Genomic DNA, 16,181 nt, shown 5'->3' with positions numbered 1-16,181 from the left:
CTAAAGCCCAAGCATCCGAAGTAAGGTCTCGCCACTCTTCTAGATGCTGAGACAGTTTGCCCCCCACTGGTGAACTGTGACTCAAGACCTCAGAGGTTTTGAGACGGCTGATGCAGCAGCAGATGGTAAAGAAGCTGCTGCTCGAGTTGGCTTAGCACCCCTTCCTCGTCCACCACAAGGACTTTTTCTTTGGCCCCTTTGACTGGCCATTCCTCTCGCCCTTCCAACTGAGGAGTAGTAGCGAAAATATCTACCCCTCCAAGGTTGTCCACTAGGTCGAAAAGGCTGAGGTGGTCTAATAGTGGCGCCTAATGATTTGTCTGCCGCCTTCGGGATCTGCAACTTCTCAAGACTCTCGTCAGCCTTGTTCATATTGAGAAGTCTCGATTGCACAGCCGGTGCAATACCCGACTTCCGCAACCAAGCAAACCTGCACATAAAGGTGCTGGTAGCCATGGCTCTGCCGATGCCATCAGCAGAATCCAAGAGACTCGCACATGCTTCTTTGCCATCTCCAATGATGGCTAAGAAACCATCTCTTTCATCCCCTAAGGGAATGTGCTCTGCTGCCATGAAAATGCAGTCCCATAGAGTGAACGTAGACTTTGCGGGGGCACATGTGGAGTTGGCAGATTTGAGTGCCATATTCAATGTAAAAAATGCCTTCTTTGCCCATCTATCTACTCGTTTGTCATCCCTATCAGGAGGGATGGTAGAGTGCACCAATTGTTTAGATGTCGCAGTAGCTGCCTGCACCACCAGACACTCTGGAGTGGGGTGTTTCGACATATAGTCGGGGTCACTACTGGAAGGGCGGTACTTCTTGGTAAAGTTCTTATAAACAGCTGGATTGGTCTCCGGTATCTCCCAGTTCGTCACCACCTTTTTCTGCAAGGCAATGTGGAATGGTAATATGGGATCGGACTGCGGACCTTTGTCTAAGATGTCAGTAAGATCATCTTGTTCGTCCGGCAATGGAGGTGAACTCCAACCCATCCAGTCCACTACCTTTGACATGAGTTGGCTGTAGGACACATCTGCATGCTCCCCAACATCTGGTTTCCCAAACTCAAACTTAGGTGAGGTATCCACCCCACTTGCAGTCTTCAGGTTGTCATAGAGGTCCCTCATCCTCGACACCTCTGCAATACATTTTTCAAGTAGATTAGGCATACCATATTGTATGCCAAATGGAGCCTCTTCATCAGACTGCTCATCCTCTAAAATAGTCTTTCCTGGGTAGTGGCACATATGTTTTCTCAGGAATTGGGGGTTTTGTCATTAATGGGTTCGACGCTGGAATAGTCGTCAAAACTTTCTTTATCAGCACCATAGATTTTACTCGGGCGCTCGGCGTCGATGGCGCAGCTGGCATTGATGCCTTCTGCGTCAATGTCATCGACGACCTCAACCTCAACTTATGCTTCTGGCTCGACTGATCCTTTGATGGAACTTCATCGGATTGAGGCCTCACGATGCAGATCGGGCCTTCGTCCCGGGCTCAAGGGCGCGCAGGATTTAGGTTGAGCCCTTTCCTTCCCGGCTTCTTTTGAAGACGCGGTAGGAGCATGGCTTGTAGGCTTTTGTTTTTCAAATATGTTGAGCATCTCTGCTTGGAAGGCCTCCCACTCGGCCAGAGTGAACTTTTTGGTTGGGCAGGAAACTCCCTCAGGGGAAGCATCCGACGACGAAGTCGGCCCACAGTGCCTTCTCTTCGATTTCTTCGAGGACGAAGAAGAGTGGTGGGAGCCACTCCTTAATCTCGACTGCTTGGCCTTCTTCCTTCCGAGGAGAGTCGCCTCTCGACTCATCAGTCGAAGGTTTCACAGTCAGGGTAGGAGATTTAGGGATTCAGCCTACCTTCAGCTTCCCCTTACGTTCCTTCAAGGCCTTTCCAGTCATAGACTGGCACTTGGAGCAGTCGGAGGTGTTATGGTCTGCCCTGAGGCACCACAAATAGATTCATAGGGGATCAGTCAAAGACATTTTCGACCTACAATCCTGACACTTTTTGAACCCGGATATCGGGGTAGTCGGTGTCGATGTTTCGATTCTCGAAATAGCAAAGTCGTCACAAAAGTGAATAAGCACGCCGTATTTCTCGAAGCTAAAAGCAGTCGTGGAAAATCAGAACTGTAACCAACAGGCCTTTGATAACATCATCCTCGAGACAGAGTCCTTCAAGTGACACTATGCCATCGACGCACCGTGCCCTCTGCCGAAAAAAAAATGCCTGAAGCAGCTGAAGCTGGACAACACATGTCAAAAGATGAGGAATACGTGGGAGGACACAATCCATCCGAAAGGAATGGTTCCTCATGGGAAGAGAGCTGCAGCCGGACCCAGGAGCAGTCCCACACAGTTTCAAAGACACTGTGCTGGGCACCAAGACCCTGGCAGCGAGCACAGTAGCAAAAGAGAATTAAATGGGAGAAAATCAGTTTCACCAACGGCATCCTGCCCTGTTTTCTTTTACCTAGAGTTGGCACAATGCACAATGTTAAAGGATATTTATACCGTGCACTATCACCACTGTAGCGGTCCCTTGGTGCTCTGGCGGATCTGAAAGAAAGGGGGGGTATGTTAGGGTGCATTAGTAGATCAAAGTTTGGAGAAAGAGCAAGGGAGCTTTGATGTGCTGTTGGCAGCTTCAGTTCAGGTAACACCGTTCGCTGAGCTTTTTGGTGTGGTATCATTTTGGAGTCCATCGTGTGCTGTTGTGTAAGGCTCGGTGTGGTGCGGTGTGATCAAGGGCGTGCGGATTGCTGTGGTTTATGCGGTGTGGTTGTGTTTAGTTAGCGTTTGAGGGGAGGCTGAAAAAAGGTTGAGGTTTTGGTATGGCTGGTTATTGGCGTTGTCTGGAGAAAAGAAATGTGCACTCCTATTGTGTGTCTTTCGAGATTTAGACAAAAAAGGTCTTCCTTATAGTGAACTAATTCAGCAAGACAGGGCGGTCTCATCTTTCTGTCCATATGTTGCATTAGTTAATCTGTACAATTATATCTTGTTCTTACTCATGCCAGTCCCTGCATCCCAGTGCTGCTGCAAACTGGTCACTGCGGATCTATCGAATTGTGACCCAGACTCATACCCATGGCTCTGTCTGAGTGCGACATGGTACAGTTCAGTCCTTAACAGGATGTCTGGATTGATGCACGTGGATCACCATACCTATGTCTCAGATGATTATGTTGTGTATGTTGGGTTAGTCGTTAGGAAGTAGGTAAATCTCCAGGAATATTGCTAGGGCATTGTGTGTCTGTCTAATGCATTCCGTCTTCTGCTTACTATCTGGGATGTGGGTCTCTTAGTGTAGTGATAGTGGTCTTATATGGCTGGTGGGTTAGCTTATATGGAGGGGTAGGTTTGAGGATGGTTGTCTTGTGTGCGTCGGGTAGTAGTTGGATAGTGTGGTTGCACAATCGCATTGGGATTTACACATACATAGTCATGTCTGTCAGAGGGGTGCAACGTAGTGGGTAAGGTTGATGGTTGTGCCTATTGTTTGTGTCAGCCTTGTTAGCTATTGTCCTGTCCTGATTGGGTTGTGGCTCGTGGTCGGTTCCGCTTTGCACAGTCTCTCTCGTTCTTGACGAACAATGCAAGAGAGGAGACAGAGAAATGAACAGTTGCAGGGGTGGGAAGAGGAGAACCAATCAGAGAACTGGGATATGGTGTTTCAGGGACTGTAACAATGCCCCGGACCTTGTTACTATTCCCTCATAATTCAAGTCAAAAATGCACATATGTACGCCGCGTACTGACAGACGGTTCTCACATTGGAAGGTTTCCGTCTGGCATCAGTGAAAGTTGCCATGGAAACGTGCAACCTCCTCACCGGCCACAGAGCGTACTCAGTGTCATGTGACACGCCAGCGTCCTTCAAATGCCATGCGTCACTGCAGGTCACGCCCCCCCTTCTGGTGTTTAAACTTGGCATTCATCAAAGCTGCAGCGCTTCTATTTGCAGCTTTATTCACGCATACCTTGTTATTTCTGGAAACCTTGACTTCGGCTACGTGAATCAGGATTTCCCTTCAGCCTAATTCTTTGGTACTGTCTCCTGAACATTTGTGACGACTCGGAACGCCTCCCGGAATTCTACTGCTTTTCGTCTCTGCTTCGTTTTGATCTACCGTTGCCGACCCAGCCTGCATTCCGGATTCCTTCTGTTTCCACAACAGCTACTGAAGACTAAATCGGTAAGCTCTGTCAGTCCGTTACTTACAGCAGCAGTTATTAACACTCCTAATTCCTATCAGTGTCCAGCTATATTTAGCCACTGTTGTTACGACTTGTAAGCAATTTCATCACGTCCGTCTGTGAGGTTGCTACACCCTTTCCAATATCACTTCAGACAGACCTTGATTACCTCAACGGAGTCCAGTTCAAGACTTCACTACTCACATACGATCTTGTAGTTTGAGCCTTCATTTCACCTTCCCTCCTTACTATCCTCTGTACAACAGACATTTAGAGACAAGTTTTACAGGATTACAACACATGCACTTCCGAACGATTTTCCTGATTGGCGCACCAACCCGCACCTAGCGCAACCCTCGTGCCGCTCGGGTATAACTACCTATACTAACCTCCCTTTTTGATATTTTATCCCTACATTGTTATTTTGGACTATTGCCGCTCCTTCATGCCAAATCCATGTCTACCCTGGTAAGAAGTCACCTTATTCTTTATTTTGTGCCCTCTGGTATTTGTCCCACGGAGTAGTGTGTTGATAGATTTCTTGTTTTCCGTCCAGGTTCGGACTCCATACGCCCCAGACGCCAACAATAGCAGGTATTAGGAAGACTAGTCAGATCTGTGTTGTATGGTTTTGTTGTCACCTTACATTAATCTGTTTCCTGTATTTTCTTGAAGCCTTGGTTTTGGCGGTGCGTGTGTTCCCCACTCTTTTGTGTGATCGACACCTCTGTCTGTCTAATGCTAGAATAGCAGAGGGGTGTATGATAAAGAAGAGGTCCCTCAAATAGAGCAGGCCTGGGTTCTTGGGGAATTTGAGCTGGCAAGTGTTACCTGAGGAGTGTCATCCACTAATCCATTTACTGGACTCGAAATCCACTAATCAACGCCCCGAGCAGATTGGTGTGGTGAGTAACAAATTGGTGGGATGCAGTGGCTCACGCTGTCTCTAACAAAGAGATCCAATCCACATTGATAAACTTAACTTGTATACTAGCAGATGTCAACCAATGGCACGCCAGAGTTTCTGCAGGTCAGCAGATGATGTAATTTGGGGGAGGGACGAAGGACAGTCATGACATCATGAAGGGGCGTTGAGGGTGGTGTTTCAGGAAATGTTTTTATCCAATCAAAACATGTAATGTAGAAGATTATATATGGGTCCCGTGACAACCTACCAATTATGTATTAGCGCAAAATTGTGATTGACAAATTATGTGTAATATGTGAATTTCTTGTATAAATATTGTAACCCTTCTGGGAGTTGAGAATGTATTACAGTTCAGGCCCACAGCGCTGTTTGTTCTCCCCGTCTACTGTTCAATAAAGCTCGGTTCTTCCACACAGTGTACACTTCTTTTGGATTACTTTTGTACTTTTCTTGGATCCCCCCTCAGGAGCCCTGGTCTACATTTTGAGGGCCTAGCGATATTACCAGCCTTATCTGAGGGCCGAGTACTCTCTGGTGCACTCCATGATATATGATATATTTTATTTATATGGCGCTCGTACACAAGTGTCTCCGAGTGTGACCAGGCAAAGGGAGGGGAACAATAAAATATACATAACAGCGATCTTACTAGGTCCAGTGACATCTAAGAAAGTGCAAGTGCATGGAGAAGGAAACAGGGGGAAGTGCCGAGGAAAGAAAAACAGAAATAAATATTAAATAAAATAAATAATTAAAGATAAAAACCCTGGTAGTGCAACCAGCAAGTATCAGGTGAAAGTTGGTCAGAGAAGGTATATTTGATAAGTGCAGAGAAAAAGTGGGAGGGAGGCTGTATGGGTACAGGTACAGAACCCTAGTGCAGGATTTGGGCTGGGACAGTGCACGAGGGTGGCAGAGTGAGCAGGTCCCTGGGTCCGGATGAGAAGGTGGCCAGGTGCAAGATGCCAAAAGAAGAAACAGATCAACAGGGGATAAGGGGCAAAGGTGGAGGCAAAGAGGAAGGTCTTGAGATGCTTCTGAAAATGGAAGTGGTTTTCCACAAGTTTCAAGGCGGAGCGGCCCTTTGAGACCAGATAAAGTGCACTCACGAGGAGGTCTGGCAGACGACCAAGTTCACAAACCGTCTACCTGATCCCGGCGGGTGACTGCGACTGGAGAAGTGCAGGCCGGTGAGGAGAGCCTCAGTGCTGCGAGGATTCAGATTTTTGATAGAGGAAAAGTGGCGTCATTTGTAGTTGAAATGTTGTGGAATCTTCGAGAGAGAAAAGGCTGTACACTGTGTAGCGGTAAAAAGAGGAGATCCTCAGTAGAGGAAGGGCAGTGCAGTGTAGATTTAGAGATACTGTTTTGGCCCGATGAGGGCTTATGGTATTGAATTGTACGTAAGTAGTATTTTTGGAAGGAGTATATTTTGGTTAAGGGTGTGGACGTAGGGTTGGGTATGAGAGGATGATATGGAGTGGTTGAGAAGCGTGGAGATGGTAGAGTAAGAAGTGAGTGGCGTGATGTGTTGAGGTGATGGTATGTCTTATTTGTGTTATATTAGAAATATGTTCTGAGCCTTGTACAAGTGAGAAGAATTACGATAGAAATATTTTGCCAAAAGTGGGGCCTACATTCACAACGGGGAGTACACAACTCTGTTAGAGCAGCATCGGAGGACACGCAAAAAGTGGGGGGATGGGGCTGATTGGCCTAATGGAGACTCCTTTGGAGCACCTTTGTACTAAATTGCCACAATACTGTGACAAAATATTTAAGTACTGCTTTCAGTGGGTGCAGGACACGGCAGGGCGATGCTTTAAAGCGTGGCCCAGGGAAGGCACCTTGGAGAGCGACAGTTGAACACGTGTATTCTTATTTACTATTCAAACACAAGGAGAAGAAACTACAGAGTAGACAGGGCAGTTTGGACATGGGGAACGAGCAAGAGAATAAGCAATCTCCCACAGGCAGACACAGATCCTGTCCCATCAGCCCCGGCCCCCAAAGAGGCTCCATCGCACTTTTCAACCAGCGGCAGAATATACTAACCCACAGAGAGTACCTCCGGTGGAGGACACCAAAGGGGGAGTAAGGAAAAGAAGGGGACCACAGATACTAAGACACATGGTCCTTCAGTCCTAGGCAAAACCATGCGACTAATAGAAATAGAAGAAAGCACACGCCAAAATATTGTGGGCGTGTTAATGGAAGCGGGGAAGAGGTAGACAAAGCGGTGCAGAAAAGGGAGGATCAATGCGCTACAATAACCCCAGAGGACGCATGGATGTCAGGGAAAATGTTGTTTAAAATGGATAGCAAAACATGTCCAAAGGCCAACCTCCCAGGAAGAGGGCCAGCCGACAGTCATTCCACCAACGATGACGGTAGGGCAACAGGGAGCGAAGAGGACGGCGAAGGACTAAGGAGGAGCTTGCTGTTCTGAGGCGAGAAGGATGGGAAGGAACAGAAGAGGGAGAGAAAGAAAAGAAGGAGAAGTAGAGAAAGGGAAAGAGAGAGGGAGAGGGAATGAGATAGTGGAAGAAATTGGTCCCAGACACTCCAGAGGAGGATCAGGAAGATGGCGGTCGTGGATACCACTAAGAGCGTGAAGGAGTCGCAACCTTGGAAGGATAGCTCAGGGGCACCGCGCTCGCCTTCGAAGCAAGACTATGCGGAACAACACAGGTTAGATCTCCGGGTCCGCGCTTAGAAACCTCTAGGTATTAAGCATGTTATAACTAACCAATTAAATAACCAAAAGGCACAGTTGGCCCTGTTACAGAAGGGTCTAGGAGGACCCCAGTATGTACCTTGGGCCAGCATGGACAGGGATAACTTGATGTACAGCTTGCAATCCCTCAAGGCAGGGGTGGGCAAGTGGATCTATGCTCTAGAGAACGAAACAGCAGGGATTACCCTGGCGGTAGGCTATATGAAGAGTCTATTTGCCAGCTTAATGGGCAAACAACAGGATATGATGGGGTGATCCTAAATGATAATGAACATGAGGGTGCTCTGTTTAATAACTGCCTGTAAGGTACTGTGTGTAAGGTATTTAGGTGTGAAAGGTATTTCGGACAATAGGGAGGAAGGATAGCTGAGGGGCAACAAGTGTGTCTTGTCTTGGAAGCAAGACAACGCAGCCCAAGACAGGTTGGAATCCCGATCCCGCACTTAGAAACCACTTGCTGGTATTAAGCACGTTATAAATTAACAATAAAAAAATAAAATAAATGTACCCAGACACTTCAGACACGCAGGCTATTTTGGCACGCACAATGAAGCAAGACAAAGACCCTGGCCAATACATTCAACAGATACAAGGGATGTGGAAACTAGAAACATGACAAACATGGGATTCAAATATTCCAGTTTAGTGGACTTCCCGTGGACGTACGGAAAGCGTTAGGGAATGTGGGAGGAATAGAATCAAACAGGAGGCCCGAGATACAAGCACTTATAGTACACTTTTGTAAAGCAAAAAAAGATAAGGACTCAATAGATAATGCTGTAAAAGCGGAAGCAAAATTAGCATAGAAGAAGTTGGCCAAACTTACCATGGAAGGAGCAGCATTAATGTGCTTCACAACAGGACAACCAGAGCATACCCAGCAAGGAAGGGGGAGCACCCATGGGGATCGCCCAGCTACAAGCACCTGTAGGATATGGCCAGCCACAAGGTTATTATCAACAAGGAGGGAGGATATGCTCAAACAGGAGGATTACCCCAACAGGGAGGGTATTATTCACAGGGGGGATATGGACAGCAGGGTGGATATCATCAACAAGGGTGGGGGGGAATTTGCGGAGAGGAAAGGGGATGGGAATACGGATATGGACAACCAAGCTGTATGGGGCCAGGTTTTATTTGTGGTCGGATGGGGCACTTTGCACAGGAAAGCAGGAGCATGCCGCAGACAGCTTATAGCCAGGGCGGGCACCCAGTGTACCAAACCCATATGTCTCCTCCCCAACAGCAAATGCAGATGCTTTGAGTAAAGGACACAGAATGTAGGAGTACTGTAGTTACATGGAAATAACTCGTCTTTTCAGCATCAGGGAATGAAATAAAGAACTGGAGCTCCTGGGTATTTAGCACCACCCAGTAAACAGGAGCTACTGTCACCGGGGTCCGTGATATCTTCGTCCGAAAGTGTAGTTTCTGAAATCTCCCCCTCCCCCGACTCCTCACCTTCTTCTTCTTTCCAAGAACCCTTCTTTTCTTTTCTTCGAGCTGACACCTTTTTTTTATGAAGATAGGGACGACCCCGGAAGGAAGCCACCGTGCCCCCCAAAGAGGGGAGACCAGGGGGCCCCACCCCCGGGATCGACCAAGAGGGGAAAAAGCCCTTAGGCACAAAAAACCCCTGTATTATAGTTGGGTGTCTTGTAGGCGTCGAACCAGGAATACTTGAAAGGTAAGAGCTGATGGAAAGTGTCTGGAGGCAACACGTGGAGTGAATACTCAGAACTCAGGCAGTCCAGTAAGCGGTCCGAGGATCTGGTACACAGGCTAGGAGAGGAAGTAACTAATACAGCAAGCAAAGGCAGTCCAGGGGAACAGGCCGGAGTCTGGTACACGGGAGGTCACAGCAAGCAATACTGAAGGTAGACGGGGGAAGAGCGGAAAGTAGAACAGACAAGAAGAGAAAAAAGCGGTAAGTGAAGATGGGAAGGAGGGAGGGTAAGCAAGTAGGAAGGAGGGCAAGGGAGACGGGTGAATGGAAGCAAAACCAAGGGAGTGAGAGAAAGGCAGATAGGACTAGCGGAAGGGGGAAGGAAGAACAGAAGGGGCCGGACAGGGTACGAGGACCCGACCAGCAGACAAGCGAGAGACTCGGAAGAAAGCCACAGGCAGCAAGAAACTCAGCTAACTGACGAAACCGGAAGCGTTGCGACGCATCCGTGACCCGGAAGTGGCCGGTTAAAACACCGGGCCGCGGAGCGCCCAACCAATCAGAATCAGAGGAAGGGAAACCAGGAAACAGGGGGCGTGGCCGAAGAACGGAGCTAAGTTCTGCGTCGCCAACGGCTCCATAGACGCCAGGAACTCGGCGGTATGACAGTATGCCCCCTCCTATAAGCTCCTCCCCCTGGTTTGCCTGGATGAAAGAAGTGGTACTTGCGAAGTAGGACAGGAGCATTAATGTGTGTGATGGGTTCCCAAGAGTTTTCCGAGGAAGGGTAGCCCTTCCACTTAACCAAATATTCCAGCCTGCCCTTATGATACCTGGAGTCACAGAGTTGGGCGACCTCATATTCAGCTCGAGTGGAACCCTGGGGAATCGGGGCCTGTCTAACCTGTCGTGCCCATGTGTCAGCATGAAATGACTTGACTTGGGAAGCATGGAAAACAGGGTGGACCCTTTTTAGGTTGTTGGGTAGCTTTAAGCGAAAAGCCACAGGATTGATTTTCTGTATGATCTCATATGGCCCTAGATATTTGGGAGATAACTTGGAGGGATGTACCCAACGAGGTAAATATCTAGTGGAGAGCATGACTTGGGTACCCACATCCCATCCTGGTACAGGTCTACGATGTTTGTTGGCTTGAATGCAATACCGGGCTTGGGCTGACTTAAGGCCTTCCTCTACCTTCTTGTGTCTCTCTAAGGAGGGAGAGGGAAGAATCTACTGATGGTACGTTAGTAGAGAGGCCCGAGACAGGAAGAATGGAGCGAGGGTGAAAACCATAAGTACCAAAAAAAGGACTGAACCCTAGAGCGGCATGTGTGGAGTTACTGTAAGAGAATTCAGCTAGAGGGAGTAGCGTGCACCAGTTGTCTTGTTGGGAGTTGATAAAGCACCTTAAGTACTGTTCCAGGGTTCCGTTCAAGCGTTCAGTTTGCCCATTGGATTGTGGATGGAATCCAGAGGTGAGAGCTCTTTCGATACCTAGTCTGATACACAGGGCCTTCCAGAACCGGGAGGTGTACCGACTACCCCGGTCTGAAATTATCTTGTTAGGTAGACCGTGTAACCGGAATATGTCTTGGAGAAACAGTTCCGCCATCTTGGCTGCAGTAGGGACGCCAGGCAATGCGGTGAAGTGAGCCAATTTGGTAAATGAATCCACTACTACCATGACACAGGTGCATCCTTCAGACAGAGGTAAATCTACTATGAAATCAGTAGAAATCGTGCTCCAGGGACCCTTGGGTACAGCATTTGGTTCCAGTAGAGCAATTGGTCGTTTACGGGATGACTTACTCCTCAGACAGACGATACATGACTGAACGTACTGCTCTACATCCCTTCTCATTGTAGGCCAGTAGAAATGTCTTTGAAGATAGTCGTGAGTGCCAGCCACCCCCCTGTGTCCTCCTAATTTGGAATCATGTCACCAGACAAGTGCGGTCTTACGAAAAGCCGGAGTGGGTAGATAAAGTTTTCCTCCTACAAGGTAAAGGCCGTTCCTGATTTCATAGGCCAGATCTTTAGAGTGTCTTTCAACTTCAAAACGACCTCCAGAATCCTCCTGTACCTGCTGAAGGAATTTAGAAATAATTCCAATAGTCCTGGACTGGGGAAACATCCGTTCAAGATGCGTCTCTGACTCTGGCAGGTAATCACTCCGGCGGGAAAGAGTCGGCTACAACATTCGTTTTGCCAGGGATGTAGGTTATGTGGAATTCGAATTGGGTGAAGAAGTGAGCCCATCGGGCCTGTCGAGTATTGTAGCACTCGAACTGTTTGAGAACCTGTAAGTTCTTATGATCGGTCCTTATGGTGAACGGGAACCTTCCTCCTTGAAGCAGATGGCGCCATTCTACACAGGCCGCTTTCATGGCTAGAAGCTCTCGCTCAATGACCGAATAGTTCCTTTGACTGGAGTTTAGGGTCTTCGAGAAATAAGCCACCGGATGTTCTGTACCCTGGATCTCTTGAAGAAGCACCGCCCCTATTGCGGCTGAAGAAGCGTCCGTCTCTAGAACGAAGGGTAGATGTTGGTTTGGTTGTTGTAAAATGGGTGCTGAACAGAAGGCTTCCTTAAGAGCTCCAAAGCTGTCTTCCGCCTCCGCTGTCCATTTGAATGGAGTTGCAGACTTCTTTAGGAGCGAGGTGATGGGTAGTATTTTTTGAGAGAAATTAGGGATGAATCTCCGGTAGAAGTTTGCTAACCCCAAGAATTTTTGTATCTCTTTGACTGAGGTGGGTGAGGGCCATTCAATGATGGAAGACACCTTGTTAGGATCCATGGAGATACCGTGGTCTGACAGAATTATCCTAAATAAGGAATGGAGGAGGCTGAAAACACGCATTTGGCGAGCTTAACAGACAACTGATTTCTCTGTAGCCTTCTGAATACTTCCCTGACATGTTCCACATGGTCTTCAGGTGTACGAGAGTATATCAGAATGTCATCTAAATACACCAATGTGGTTTGGCACAGGAGATCGGAGAATAGTCTGTCCATAAATCGTTGGAATACCGACGGGGCGTTTACCAACCCGAACGGCATTACCTGGTAATCAAAAAGTCCGAAAGGAGTCCAGAATGCTGTCTTCCATTCGTCTCCTTTCTGCACCCGGAGTAAGTGATAAGCATTCCTCAGATCGAGTTTGGTAAAGATGGTAGCACCCTGTACAGCTTGTAGGATATCGGTTATCAATGGCATAGGATACCGGTCTTTTATGGTAACCTTGTTTAGACCGCGATAATCTATACACGGCCTCAACTCCTTTGAATCCTTTTTTGAGATGAAGAACAGGGATGCCCCTGCAGGGGACTTTGAAGGCCTTATGAGCCCGTTCTCCATGTTGCTGTCCAGGTACGTTCGGAGGTATTGTTTTTCTTCTAATGACAGTGGAAACATCCTACCGAAGGGTACCAATGCACCTGGGGTGAGATCAATGCAACAGTCTTCAGGCCGGTGTGGAGGGAGCTCGACGGGTATCTTTTCAGTTGCCACTTCATTGAACTCCTTCAGGTAGTGTGGGAGACAGTGCACCGTTCTGACTTCGCAGCTATTTGTGGTCTTGACGGTCTCGAATCTTGGTTCTGGCAAGCATTCCGATTTGCATAGTGAGGACTGAAAACTAAGTAAGTTTCTAGACCAGTCAATACAGGGGTTGTGTCTGCGTAGCCAACAGATACCCAGGATAAGAGGGAAGTGAGCAGCCCTGATGATATCGAATGTGATACTTTCGGAGTGTTGTTGGATGGACAAAGTAAGTGCTTTAGTGGTGTGAGTGATCAAACCCGAGCTCAAAGGTTCGCCATCAACTCCTTCCACTTTTTGATCTTCTCGTTTGGCTATCCTCTTGACTCCATGTCGTTCTGCCCAATGGGTATCCATGATGTTCCCTGCTGCTCCACAGTCGAGTAGGGCTAAAGCGGTTACTTCCTTGGGGCCTACTCTGAGAGAAACTGTGAGCACCATCAACCGGGAGTCCTCAGAAGTTTCTGTAGAGGATACAGAAAGAGGCGCGTAGGGACTAAGAGCAGCCCCTCGGTAATGCGTCCCAATGTTTACCGAGGGCGAGCGTTTCCCGACCTTCTGGGTGGTACTTCCGGACAATCTCTTAATAAATGTAATGAAGATCCGCAGTACATACACAAGGAACCCTCCCTGCGCCGTTTCCTTTCTTCTGGTGTGAGCGGGGCTCTGGTGGTTCCAATCTGCATGGGTTCTTCTTTAGTTGTCCGTTGGAAGGGTACAGATGCAGGTGAGTGAGTCTCCACGAGAGGGGGTACACTTAGCCTGGTCTTCTTTTCTTGACGTCTTTCCGTCATTCTGAAGTCAATTTGGAGGGTAGCTGTCAGGAGTTCGGCGAAAGACACCTGTCTTACTATTCAGGCTAGTTCGTCCTTCAATTCCTCCCTTAAACCTCGCCGAAATAAGGCATACTGAGCCTGTTCCTGCCAACCTGCCTCAGCTGCCACCTGTTTGAAAGTGGTGATGTATGTCAGTAGATCAGAATTCCCCTGACGGATGTCAAGGAGGTCCTCCGAGGCCAAGTATGTACTCTCTGTTCGCAAAAAGGTTTGTTGAATCAGGGCCTTAAAGGCATTGTAGTCCTGTAAAACCGGGTCTGGCTGGTTTACTAGAGGGGTAGCTCAAGCCAGGGCATTCCCGGTCATGTGGGTGATCATAAACCCCACCTTGGCGTGGTCTGAGGCGAAGGTCTGAGGGCGAAAGGTAAAATGAAGATTGCATGCGTCCAGAAACTCCTTAACCTTCTTTGGGGATCCATCGAACTTCCCCGATACTAGGGGAAGTGGAGGTAAATCGGCTAAAGGTCTTTCTCTGTCTGTCAGACGCTGTTGAAGGGTGGCGTTAGCTGTCTTAAGGTTCTGCATCTCCAGACTTAGACTTTGTACAGCGGCTACGAGGTCTTGTACCTGCTGTGGTGTGGCCATCTCTTTTGGGCGTCGCAAACTGTCACCGGGGTCGGTGATATCTTTGTCCGAAAGTGTAGTTTCTGAAATCTCCCCCTCCCCCGAATCCTTTCTTCGAGCTGACACCATTTTTTTATGAAGATAGGGACGACCCCGGAAGGAAGCCACCGTGCCCCTCAAAGAGGGGAGACCAGGGGGCCCCACCCCCGGGATCGGCCAAGAGGGGAAAAAGCCCTTAGGCACAAAAAACCCCTGTACTATAGTTGGGTGTCTTGTAGGCGTGGAACCAGGAATACTTGAAAGGTAAAAGCTGATGGAAAGTGTCTGGAGGCAACACGTGGAGTGAATACTCAGAACTCAGGCAGTCCAGTAAGCGGTCCGAGGATCTGGTACACAGGCTAGGAGAGGAAGTAGAAGAGGAAGAGGAGAGTGCCAGAGAGGTGGCGGCAGGAGTAGCAGGAAAAGGGAGGAAGTTGATAAAACAAGGGAATCGTCAGTCAAAAAGGAGGAGATTAGGCTGAGGGCCCTGGATCAAGACAGCGCCATTCAGATAGACATTAATGATCGTCTTGGATGTGTGGAAGAAGGCCAAGAGGATCTCCCACCTAGTGCCACCGTTAATGGGAGAGTAGGAAAAAAGGAGAGAGAACAGAAATCATATGAGGGGTCTGTAGACGGAACAACAAAGAGGATGTCCCTAAGAATCTGTTTGGAGGAAGCACTGGAGTAGGTATCAGCAATAGGGAGGCCTGATTAGGAGACCAGGAAGTCCCTCTTGAATGTCTTCCTTCCAGACTTAGTGAGAGGGATAGGAGAGACGGAGAGCACCATAGAGGGTGTGCTTAGGAGGAAAGTAGGAGGAGGGAGCAGAAGCGGACAGATGCAAGATGCACCGGGGGGGGGGGCTAGGGGTTCACACAACAGGGAACAAGCAAGGGGCGGGGACAGGTAACTAACCAGCAATGGGTACCTAGAGAATGGGCGAGAGCCCAAGAACACAAACAGTTAAACAGTTTGTGGGTGGGGGTGCCTAGAAGAAGAAGGGGGGCAAAGGGCATAGATCCACAGTAAATCGTAACCACAAGCAGGGGACCTGTGAAAAAAGACAGGAAACACAAAAGTACAGCTAACTGCTGGAGGGGGAGAGCCTGAAATTGAACAGGGAACAGCGTACATTAGTCTTACAGTAGGAGGAAGTAAACACAAAGGCTGGTAAGTTTGGTAGGGTGCAGTAAGGCTGCTCTTCCCCCTGCACCTTTCTTACCTTTCGGACACAGATGGTCAACGGCTGTGTTGTGTGCTCGCACTATGTGCTGCTAACCCCTTTGCCGACAAACGCCTACGTCGCACAACACTGCGACCTTGTCCTGCGCGGGCATACCCGTAGAGGGTCCAATCCTCGGTTCTTAAAGGTTTGGATGCGTGGACATAGGCGCAACATATTACGTATCGACGGGCAGTGTCTCCTGTGCACCTGCATGACAACACTGCGGCCTCACCCTGCGAGGTCTTTTGTCAAGGAGATCGTTCTGGCAAACAAGGAGCTCGTCCTCATCATCGCAGTGCAGCTCCTGGGTGTTGAGTAGCACCCAGGAAGCAGAAGCTACCTCTGGCAAACGAGGAGCTAGTCGTTATCGTGATGCACATCTTGGTTTCACATAAGATGCAAACAAGGCCTTTTGTATTTTTTAGATGTATCCTA

General features: G+C 48.5%; 1 protein-coding gene across 1 annotated transcript in view; it reads right to left on the bottom strand.

Moving 5' to 3' along the window:
- The window catches only part of EEIG1 (estrogen-induced osteoclastogenesis regulator 1), a 662,295-nt gene that overhangs the window by 561,604 nt on the left and 84,510 nt on the right, over positions 1-16,181 (bottom strand). The gene's annotated exons all lie outside the window — the stretch shown is intronic.

Source organism: Ambystoma mexicanum, chromosome 8, assembly GCF_040938575.1.
Source record: "Ambystoma mexicanum isolate Mex_15411 chromosome 8, UKY_AmexF1_1, whole genome shotgun sequence".
Taxonomy (NCBI): Eukaryota; Metazoa; Chordata; class Amphibia; order Caudata; family Ambystomatidae; genus Ambystoma; species Ambystoma mexicanum.
This window is presented reverse-complemented; position numbering and strand designations above follow the sequence as displayed.